We start from the raw sequence: 12,098 nt of genomic DNA on the forward strand, positions 1-12,098 counted from the left end.
TAGCTAAGTCCGAAGTCAAAAGGTCAAAAAATAATAATAATAAAGAAAAATAAATCGTCCACTGGTGAAAACTTGGCAATTCAAGCGCCTTGGACAAGTACCATGATGAAAACTTGGCAAACAAGCATCATGTGTAATCCAACCATCCCCAGCTTAGCCTATCACCCTCATGCTTTTGGTCATCTCTTGACATCCAACTCCATCTTCCAATCTATCCACCTATCCTCCACCCTCCATCTTCCATCTCACACCATCCACTTATCTCCTGCAGCTTCAACCAACCATCCCAGCTATCATCCATCTCCCTAGCCCCTTTAGCTTTTTCCATCCTAGCTTCAATCCTATCACATCCATCATAAGACCTCCTTCTACATGTTATCTTCTGATTGGGGGCACTATGTTCCTTGGAGATCTTGTCTTATCCATCCTCCCTTGTCATTGGTATTTAGCTCTAGGCTATCCTCATGCAAACCCAATGTCATCTCTTTATATCCATCATAATCCTAGCTATCTACCATCCTATCCAGCTATCTCATCCTACTCCTCTAGCTATCCTTGGTCACAAAATCTCTCATCATCATTGGATGCATCCTGCCAAATCCATATCTTTCGCTATCACCCCACCCTTAGCTTTCACATCTTGCACAAAATCAAACCATCCCGCTATCCTATCATCCTAAGCTTTTGCCTGCTTGTAACTATCTTGGTCAGCTTCAGCTTGTAAATATCTTGGTCTGTTAGCTTATACATCCTCTTTAGCTAAGTACCATTGTATCTATCCAGTTTTCATGTCAGTTCCTCCTTGATCAACATCTTGCACACATCGCACAACCCTTGGTTAGCTATTCCAATACATCCTTTAGCTAGATCTCCTGTCACCAAAGTGTTATCCTTCTTAGTTCAGCTTGCCAGATGCATCACTCATCCAGATCCACTAGCTTAGGTGCTCTCCGATAGATCCTTGTAGGATATAGCTTTCCTCATGTCTGATCTTGGTCCGTTAGTACCTCGTCCTACCCATCTCGTTGGCAAATGTTTCTCTTTTGGATTTTCACTTTTTTTTGATTTGAAATCTTCCCTTTTGGGTCTTGAAGTATCTTTTCCAAACAATCTTTTTGTTCCCTCCTCAAGGTTGTCACAATCTTCCATATCATGGTATGCTACGAATGGGGCACTCTGAGCGTACGGTTTTGATCAAGTCTTTCATTTGTTTCTTTTTTGCTTGTGGTTTACCCAGTGTCAGTTCCACATTGTTTCCTTCGGGTTTCATGTGTGATGCTAGGGCAATCCTTGTGTGTTTGTTTTGAGTCAGTCAGTCTGTCCTCTAGATGGTTGGTGACACGACCTTGATGTTCTTGGTAACCTTGGCAATTAACCAACAGTCCTATAGAAAATCTAGTGCTCAACTACATGGTGGTACTTCTCTTTGAAGTATCCCCTTGCTCAAAAAGCTTCAATGGTTTTCCTTCATCTTCATTATCCCCCATCCATATCCAACATCCATCTCTCATACCCCAACTTATGCATCAGTATCTCTTTGAATCACTCCTCACCTTTAGCTTTAAGGATCCACAATCTTAGTCTTAGGGATCCACCAATCCAAATCAATCCACCAAGCCTCATCTTTCAAGATCCACAATCCTAGTCCTAGGGATCTCTGAAACCCATCTTCTGCCAATTTGACTCTTTGAAATCCTGTTGCATCAGCTTTATCGTCCTATCATCCATCTCCCTATCTTAGATTTTTTTTTTATAGCACTCTGATCCTTCATCCTCTACAATCCCTAAGATCTTAAGCTTGCTTCCTCTTGTGCCTCTGATTCTCCCTTTATCATTCTCCCATAGTGAGAGTTTGAGCTAACTAAACCTCTTCTCTTAAACCAATCTAAGTCTCCTTGCTCATCCCAGATTCTTGTATTTTTCAAGAAGCCATCAAGCCTTGCTTTCTCTCCCCGCTGCCTTCTTGAGGGGGCATCTCACAGTCCATTCTCTCCTCTTTTGCTCTAGCCTTGGGCATCTTATTTTCTTATCTTTGATGCCATGCCACTTGCGGCATCACATCAAAGAGGCGCAAAATGTAGACACCTAAAAATCTTTTAAAAAATAAAGTATTTTTATTTTTTGAAAAAATCCCCGATGACATCATCATTTATTAATTAATTAATTAATTAATTAATTTTTATGCCATTAAATCCCTTTATCTTAATTAAAAATATTTAATTAAGGAATCCCTCCCAAAAATGTTTAAATCTTATTAAAACATTATTTCCTTATTTACTAATTATTTAATTAATAAATTGACCAAAAATCCTAAAATAGACAAAAAAATTATTTTTTGCCCAAAACTTGTCCAATCTTCTTGAGACCAATAACCTCTTCCAAAATCTTCTAATCCTTCTTTAATTTCGATTAAAGGATAATCCCATCATTTCCTACCCCTAAGCCCAACTCAAAATATTTAATCAAGATTAAATATTAATCCGCATGTTTATTAAAAATATTTTAATAAATATCTCCTCAACCCAAACCCTTGAAATAAATAAAAATTTATTTATTTCATAAAATCTTATCCTAGTAAGTTCTAGACTCTTCTAGAAAGTCTTCATCCTCATCCAAAGCCTAGACTCTTCTAGAAGATGTCTTTAACCCTAATCCTAATCCCCTCCTAACCTTGTCACATTCTCTAAACATGGGTTAAGACTTACTAACTCAAGACAAAGTTAACAAATATCTCCTCCTTCACCCACCCTCATCAATTGCAATCCACTTGCCATCCACTTGCCTAGTCTTAAGCCATCTCTGTTGAGATAATGAGTGTTGCACACATTGCATAATATTGTTATTTTATTATTTTATTTTATTATGTAATGTTGTGCCTAGATGGACGTGCAACATGTAAAGATTCCTATGAAATATTTTTGATGAGTTGTATTGTAACATTGTGATAATATTTCATGTAATTATTTAATATTGGGGAAAAGAATTAAATGCCCAATATTAAATGTGGGGTCAGTGGGTTAGGTAGCACATGGTTTTAGCACATGGTTTATGTAATACCAGTTGGTGGTTTTGTGGGACTTGCTACTATATAAGCAGACACAAGGGTAGTTGTTGTATAGAGAGTAAGAGAGTGACAAGGAGAAGACAAAAGACAAGATTCAAGGGGGACAAGGCTTGACAAGTTAGCCAAGGGAGCATTTGTGAAGGTTGAAAGCATGGCATGGGATGTGTGGATTCATGCTTGTTCACATAGTTTGCTTGGTTGTGGCTATGGCCATGAAGGCTTCCATGGTTGTATGGAAATAGTATTTTTGTTGAATAATACATGGTGATGGATGCTTTTGGAGGCTGGGTTTTTCCTTTAATGAGGGTTTCCCAGGGTATATCTTGTGTCACATTTTATGGGTATGTTGTCTATTCTCTTGCATGTGGATTTTAATTCCATGTTTATTTCAGATCTATTATGGGTTATGTGAAAACAATTATATTCTTTGTTGCCAAGTTTCCTTACAAGTGGTATCAGAGCTATGGTTTTATTATTGTAACCCTAGATTGAATCCATGGGAATGCATGAGAGGATAAAAGAAAAGGGCAAGATATATGAATGATTTATTGCAGATTTGAGGGTTTTGGGTTTGCTATTATGATGGGATGTTAAAAGATTTGGGCATGTAAAATTGTTGGACAAAAATATTTTTTCGGATGTTTCATTTAAAATGAGGGTTTTTGGGGGCAGCTTGCAGAAATGACCTCCTGGGTAAAAACAGACCTCACCATTGGATCCGGGTTGACATTTCCATAAATTTTGATATATAATATGCCCTAGTTTGGCCATGTTCAGAGGAAATGAAAGAGTTTTTTGGTTTCAGCCCATGATGGCCGTCAAATTTAATCCCATCGGAATTTTCATCACTAAAAAAATAAAAAATGGAAAATCGTACTGAAAATGGTAAAAAGACTGTCTTAATAAAACGGTCATAACTTTCTCTCAAAATATCACATTTTAGAGTTCTTATAGGCGTTGGAAAGCTAATTTAGAGAACTAAAAGATGGTCTAGGTTTAGTTTTGTGATTTTGAAATTTTATCAAGTTTTAAGAGCCTTAAATTCAGATGTTGTTTATTTTGAGCACGGATTAGGGCATAACTTGGGTATAAGGAGTCAGATTTTGGACTTCGAGTAGTCAACGGAAAGCTCTTGGAGAGCTCTACAAATTAGTTCAGATTTTGTATAGGTTTGGCATGATTTATTTGCTGATATATTGATCTGAATAGTTTATAGATATATTTTGACTATGGTAACATTGTGAGTTTATGGCATTGAAGATTTAAGTTTTGATGTCATTGTATACTCAATTCATATTTCAGATTGGTCTCATGATGATATAGTTATCAATATTTGGTTTGGATATGTATGATGACTTGTTGGGTCTACAAGTTGTGTAGTGTTGTAAGCGGTCTATACTTACAGGTTGCATTTATAGCTTGGTTATAGGTTGTCTTTTCCCATTGATCTTTCATTATTGATGCATATTCAGATTGGTGGCTTAGATTTGGGTTGTTTATGCCCTAAGTTACATGATTTTATCTTCATGTAGAAGGGATGAAATTTTGTTACCAGGTATAGTCATGGTGGAGGATTGTGGTTGACTATTTTATGTTGACAGGTTGGACGCTTTGAGAGCCATATGCTTAGTTCATGGATGTGATCATGGTGTCATGGATTTTGGCATGACATGATTGGTTATGTAGGTACATCCTTGATGTTCATTAGCTTGGATTTTTTGATTCAGTTATAGTGGTATATCTTCTTGGTTGAGGATCATAGTTATTTGGTTTCTTTTGAGGAGCTCATGATGTGCACTTTGAGTTCTTTGATGGTTTGATGCTTTGGTTGATTCTCATGGTTAGAGGATGGTATTTTTATCATGATGTTATGGATAGCTTGGATACACAGTTTAGTGGGAGCTTGTGGTAGTGATGCGGTGACCGTGCAGGATTAGTTCCTGGTTTAGTTTATATCTTCTTGGTTTGGAGAGGATGGATTTTATGATGCCATAGGTGACTTGGTACCACATTTGAGTGGGAGTTGTTGGCATTGATATATTTATTGAGTGTTTGCAGATGTTGGAGGTTTGTCTTAGATCCAATTGCTGCAGAAGTGTCTTTGACATTTTTATGGTGCACTTGTTATCTCCATGGTGTTTGAAGATGGTTAGATCTTGAGGACTCATGGAGTTCTTGGTTATCTTCATGGTATGTGGAAATGGTTCTTCCTAGTATGTGGAGATGGTTTTCTTCATGGTGTATGGAGATGGTTGCATCTTGAGGACTCACAGGGTTCTTGGCAAAGGTGTGGTTTATGCTTTTATTTGGCATGTTATCCTTGGTATGAGGATGGTTTCATTATTATGTTATGGTATACTCTTGATACATGTTTAAAGTTGTGACATGTTATGGTGTGTTCATATGGAGCATGTTATATCTTTGGTTGAAATGGTAAGATCATGTTGTCATGTTTATGTTCCTGAGGCCATGGTTGGAACTTTGACATTGATCTTGGTTTAGTTTCTTGGTATTGAGTACACTGATCATAAGCTAGATACTTCATGATATTGCTATGTTGCATTTGGAGTTGGCATGGATTGATTGGTTATAGGTGCTCATGGATACTTAGAGGTGGTGGTGATGTTGATTTCTCTTGGATTAGAGAAGTATTTGTTAGGACGATTGATGGTTTCAACAAAAATTCTGAGGGGCAGTCACCTGATATGGACTTGAGAGGAGATTGTTCTTAGATGAGTCTTGGTTGGAGACTTGGGTATCTTGATGAGTATTCTCATTCCCCACTCTTGGTCTACTCGGTGGTTTGCTACTTGAGAGGTATAGCCCATTGTTTCTCTCAGTTGCATTATATTTATGCTTGTCTTTCATGGATATGGATCTTGAGCTATGGTACATGAGTTAGTTCTGGAGGGTTCATTTGAGAGATGGTTAAGCATTGGTTATCTCCATATGCATATGTTGTTATGCTGGTTGACTTTGGGAGATGGTTTTATATTGGGCATATTCCTTGGATTAGGAATGGTTATTCCTTGATTTAGGAATGGTTTATTGAGTTTGATCTTCTTGTTAGAGGCTTACATCCATGATTAGTTATATGGTATGGTTTGGGTGTTGTTGAGGCTTCTTGTTGGGGTTTTATGGAGGAGATCATACTTGCACAGTTTACATCTAGAGGTGTTTGTAGAAGGACATGATATAGGTTATGATTTGCATGGTTTCTTTGGTCTTGGTTATCTTCTTGGATGTTCAGTTTTGCCTACATTGGATTTGAGATTGGTTGAAGATTGTGATCACTAGTTTGTGCTCATGCATGTCATGTGAGAGATGACATGGTTATTTCTTTCTCTTTCCTCTGTTGGTTATGGTGAACTTGAGAGAGCATTGGAGACTTGTTATGAGAGTTATTCTTGCACGATATTAGTTTATGTATTATGGATGTCCTTGATACTACATGGATTCACTTCTTTGAGATGTGTTGAGTGGATTGGTTATAGATTTGACATTATCTTTTGCAGTGGGAGCTTCTTGGTATATATGTGGCAAGTATTGCTCTTGAGGCTTGTGATTGTAGTTTATAGATTGGATATGTCAGTGATATAAGATTCACTTGTTATACCTTTTGGAGGTATGGATAGTTGGATGGGTTTGGAACTTTTCTATGGGTGTTATTTCAGCTATGGATATTTTTTTTGACAACTACGGATAATGTGATTACCTTTGGATCAGGTTATTTGTGCTTGGAATTTTAGTTGGTACAAGATTTTATGATCTTCTAATGCGACAGGTTGGGTGGTTTTCTCTTTGGATGGCTTTTATGTATGTCTAGTGGGAGTGGCATAATAGGAGGTGAGATCATTCATGTTTGAGATGCTGGATACTTTAATTTTGTTGTGGGTATCAGGATGGAGCACTTGGTGTATTTTGATCCATGATGGTGGATGTGCTGGGAGGGATTGTTCCCTTGTTCATTTTGTGTGGCTACGGATTGACCCTATGCAATGTATACAACAAGTGGGAGATTGTTGAGATAATGAGTGTTGCACACATTGCATAATATTGTTATTTTATTATTTTATTTTATTATGTAATGTTGTGCCTAGATGGACGTGCAACATGTAAAGATTCCTATGGAATATTCTTAATGAGTTGTATTGTAACATTATGATAATATTTCATGTAATTATTTAATATTGGAGAAAATAATTAAATGCCCAATATTAAATGTGGGGCCAGTGGGTTAGGTAGCAGATGGTTTATGTAATACCACTTGGTGGTTTTGTGGGACTTGTTACTATATAAGCAGCCACAAGGGTAGTTGTTGTATAGAGAGTAAGAGAGTGACAAGGAGAAGACAAAAGGCAAGAGTCAAGCGGGACAAGGCTTGACAGGTTAGCCAAGGAAGCATTTGTAAGGGTTGAAAGCATGGCATGGGATGTGTGGATTCATGCTTGTTCACATAGTTTACTCGGTTGTGGCTATGGCCATGAAGGCTTCCATGGTTGTATGGGAATAGTATTTTTGCTGAATAATACATGGTGATGGATGCTTTTAGAGGCTGGGTTTTTCCCTCAATGAGGGTTTTCCAGGGTATATCTTGTGTCACATTTTATGGATATGTTGTCTATTCTCTTACATGTGGATTTTAATTCCATGTTTATTTCAGATCTATTATGGGTTATGTGGAAATGGTTATATTCTTTGTTGTCAAGTTTCCTTACAATCTCTAACCCTTCCTCTAATCATTTTTACAACCCTAAGCAAGCTTAAAACCCCCCTAAACACTCAAATTCGAATTTCATGGTATCTCTCACAAATATCCCCAACCACAAAACTTTATAAAGCCCACAAAGTCATAAATGTTCTTACAAAGCACTTACGAAGGGTCTTTATGAAGATTTTATCTCTTTACCCTCCTTTGTTGACTCATCCTTGCTCTTTCCTCCATCCTCTCACCCTGTGACATGTGTCACTCCCTGATTGGTTGTAAGGAAGCACAATCCATGTGCTCTCCTCTCATGCAATCTAATCCCTCCATGAGTTTTTCCCCATCCTTGCATCTTAGCCCTCAATTCTTCAAGCCCTTAGCCTATAAATTGGATCTCTTCCTAAGCCATTTTAACACAATCCATGAAGTAAAGTCATAATGCCATTTTAAGAAGCCATTTTACATCAAAACCATACACTCACACCCAAATTCCAACTCCATTTGAAGCTCTTTTTGAAGCATAGCTTGAGCATACATCCTATCTATTTAGACAAAGCCACTCAACAAGAGAGCTTCTCATTGAGAGAGCCCATTAATGGCTCATATTCTCAATTGAGAGCTCATCTTAGTCTATCTTGAAGTTTATGAATTTTGTTTAGTTTGTAGAAGCTTTATTTAAATTTAGTTTCTATTAGCATACTAACATTGCTCATATACACCTTTTGTTTACGCTTGAATGCTCGCTCACAATGAACAAAGCAACAAACAAAACAAGCAAACATAAGATATGCAATATATGTCAACTCATGCAAAAGTAGAGTTAGATCTAAAAATCTAATTTTTAAGAGTGATAATAATCAGCAAGTAACCCAAATCAAAGCTCACATCATGCATTGATTCATTGTAAAAATTAAATGCAAGCTATTTGTTAAATGCCATTTTTTTCAATTGATTTTTGACCTAGTCATAAAGATTGGATCTATATGATATGAATTTGGATCCAAAACTCAAAATGCAGAAAAGTAACCCCTATCAAAAATTAGAGAGATTTCTAAAAATGCAAAAAATTTGAAAAGATCTTTTAATTTGTGCCCTAGGGAGTCATTTTATCAAAATAGACCAATTTTTACAAACTGAAATATTGACCCCTAAAATAAAAACACAAAGAACCAACTTTATTTAAAATTCAGAGAGCTTTCTAAAACTATAATTATTTTTAAAAAATGTGCTGATTTACTCCTAAAAATTATTTTTTATGAAAAATCAACGAAAAATCATAAAAAATAGAAAATGTTTCCAAAAAAGTGAAAATTGGACCAAAGATTTTTGGATATATCACCACCCTAAAAAATAAAAATTAGATGAAAATACCTAGCCGTTTGAAAGATATTATCAAATCTTTCAAATCTAGAGTTTTTTTTGAGTCTACAAACAGATCTACATAAAATCTAGCAAGCAAAGGTGGGTTGCCCCATGGTGGGCACCAAAAATGTATGCCTAAAATGTGGGCACACTTCTATGAGTCATTATATTCAAGATTTCTCAAAAATGAGGTCTCAAATGGTGACTCGTAACTCCCTATTCATGGAGTGCAGGGGTTTGTAATGGAGGCCCTCAGTCTGACCTAGTTTGTGCCCATGCAAGTACACCACGAAACAAGAGATTCAATGATCTAATATGCATGAAAATGGAAATGAAAAACTAATCTAAATGATAACAATGCAAAAAAATGCAAGAAATGAAATCTAATCTATGAAAAGAAATAACAATGCAGATCTAATCTATGAAAACAAGATCTAATTTATCAATGCAAGATCTAAGCTAACATGAAAATCAAAGTATGGATCATGATGATGGAAGCCATGTATTCAAGAGAGAATGAGACAAGAAGATATAAGTTTTCCACAAAAGCTTTAATATTCAAAACTCCTTCTTCAAAAATCACTCTCCAAATCTGCAACATAACAATAGCATAATAATGTGTGTCTCAAAAATGAGGAGAGGGCTCTCCCTTATAAAGAAGATTGGACAATCTAGATTGAGAGGAAAAAGATTTAATCAAGGGTGGAGAAATAATGACCCATGTGAAATAAGGATCCACCAATGAGAAAAGAGGAGTGGTTGAGAAGAAAGTGGAAAGAGAAGTCCCACTTAGAAATATGTGCATTTAAGTGTAGAGAAATTAAATAAAAGAATTTATTTTATTTCATTTTTCATTAAAAAGAGACATTTAAGTGGGATTTTCATTTAATTAAAAGGGACCAAGTTTTTTTAATTAAAAAGGAGATATTTAATTAAATTAAAAAAGGGATTTTTCTCTTAATTAATTAAATGTGGATGAATTATTTAATTAAAAGAGAGGTTTTCTTTTAATTAAATGCGGACTTATTTTATTTAATTAAAAGAGGAGATTTTATTTTAATTAAATAAGACTTAGGATAAAATGATCAACCTTAGAAAAATAGAATAATTGAATTTGATCAAGAAAATTGATTTAATAAAATATTACACACCATTGATTCATGAAATTTGATAAATTGATAAATTGAATAATGGGGGCCCATAGTCTAGGCAACCATTTTAGGGTGCGTACACCAGTCTAGCAATAAGAGAAAAAGTTTCTCCATGGTTAATTCCTTCTTCTTGTGCATGACCTTTGTAGACTAATCTTTCTTTGTTCCTTGTGACTTTACCATTTTTGTCTAGCTTGTTTATGAATACCCACTTGGTCCAAATCACATTTTTGTCTTCTATTCTAGGAACTAGAGTCCATGTTTTGTTTTTCTCAATCTCTTCTTTCATGGCTTTACTCTAGTACACATCTTCTAAGGCATGTCTGATTGATTTAGGTTCTTTTATGCTTAGCAAACATGCATCATTTCTTAATTTGTTTCTTGTTATTGGTCTAGCACCTTTTTCTCCAATAATTTGTGTAGTAGGATGATGTCTCTTGACATATTTGGACAATCTTAGTACAACTCTAGTTTCTTCATTTGGTCTTTCAACTTCAAAGTCACTATGGGCATCATTGCCAGGTAGCTTAGCATCTCTTTCATGTACACTAATCTCAAAATTAGAATGTGGTTCAACTTCATTTTGTAACTTGGCATCTAAATGTAGCTTAGATCCTATATGAAACTTGACATTCATAGTATGTGACTCAGCAGTCATTGAAACTTGTTGTTGGTGAGTAGCATCTTCTTCACTAGGAACACCTTCATAAAAGCATACAAATGATTTTTATTCTTCTAGTTCTTTCATGGGTTCAACATCATATACTTCTATATATTGATCAAAATTCACATTTGTACTTTCTACAACTTTGTTAGTGTTAGTATTTAAACACTTATAAGCTTTACTTCTTGTGGAATGACCTAGGAATATACCTTATTTTCTTTTTGCATCTAGTTTACAATTCTTAAAATCTTTGAGAATATAGAATTTGCTTCCAAATACCTCAAAATATTTTACATTGGGTGAGTGTCCATACCATAGTTCAAAAGGTATTGAATGAGTACCTTTCTTGACTTGTACATGGTTCAAGGTATAGAGAGTTGTACTTACAACTTTTCTCTAGTATTTCAAAGGAATGTTTTTCTCCATCGTGAGCCTTCTAGCATATTCCATTATAGACTTTTTCCTCCTTAAAAAAATTTGATTTTGTGGATGGGTTCTAGGGGCAGATGTCCATCTTTTGATACCTCAGTCATTACAAAACATCTCAACCTCATTGGATATAAATTATCCTCCTCTGTTAAATCTCAAGAACTTCAAATTTTTACCTGTTTCTTTCTCAACTCTTGCTAAGTACCACTTAAACATTTGGAAAACATCAGATTTCTATTTCAGAAACATAACTGTCATCATTCTAGAAAAATCGTCAATAAGAAGCATAATGTACTTATCTCCTTTGTAGATTTGCACTTCAATTGGTACACATAAGTTATTATGAACAATTTCTAGTATTCCTTTAAAGATATAAGTTTTACTCGTAAAACTTGACTTTGTAATTTTTCCTAAATGACATTGTTTGCATATTATATTATTAGGATTCTTCAACTTAGGCAAACCTCTAACTTTTCTCATGTTATTGATACTAACCAAGTTATCAAAATTAACATGACCTAACCTTTTGTGTCATAGCCACACATCATCAAGATTTACAATTAGACAAGTAGCATCCTCTATGTCAAGGTAGAATAGATTACCTCTAGTTTGATCACCCTTTCCAATCAGTTTTCCATTTGTATCATATATTTTAGCAATCTTTTTTTCAAACTTAACCTTACATCCTAAATTATTCAGTTGTGACACACTCAATAGATTTTA

This window comes from Cupressus sempervirens, chromosome 7 (assembly GCF_028749045.1).
Source record: "Cupressus sempervirens isolate cs-2001-9-10 chromosome 7, ASM2874904v1, whole genome shotgun sequence".
In the NCBI taxonomy this organism is placed as follows: domain Eukaryota; kingdom Viridiplantae; phylum Streptophyta; class Pinopsida; order Cupressales; family Cupressaceae; genus Cupressus; species Cupressus sempervirens.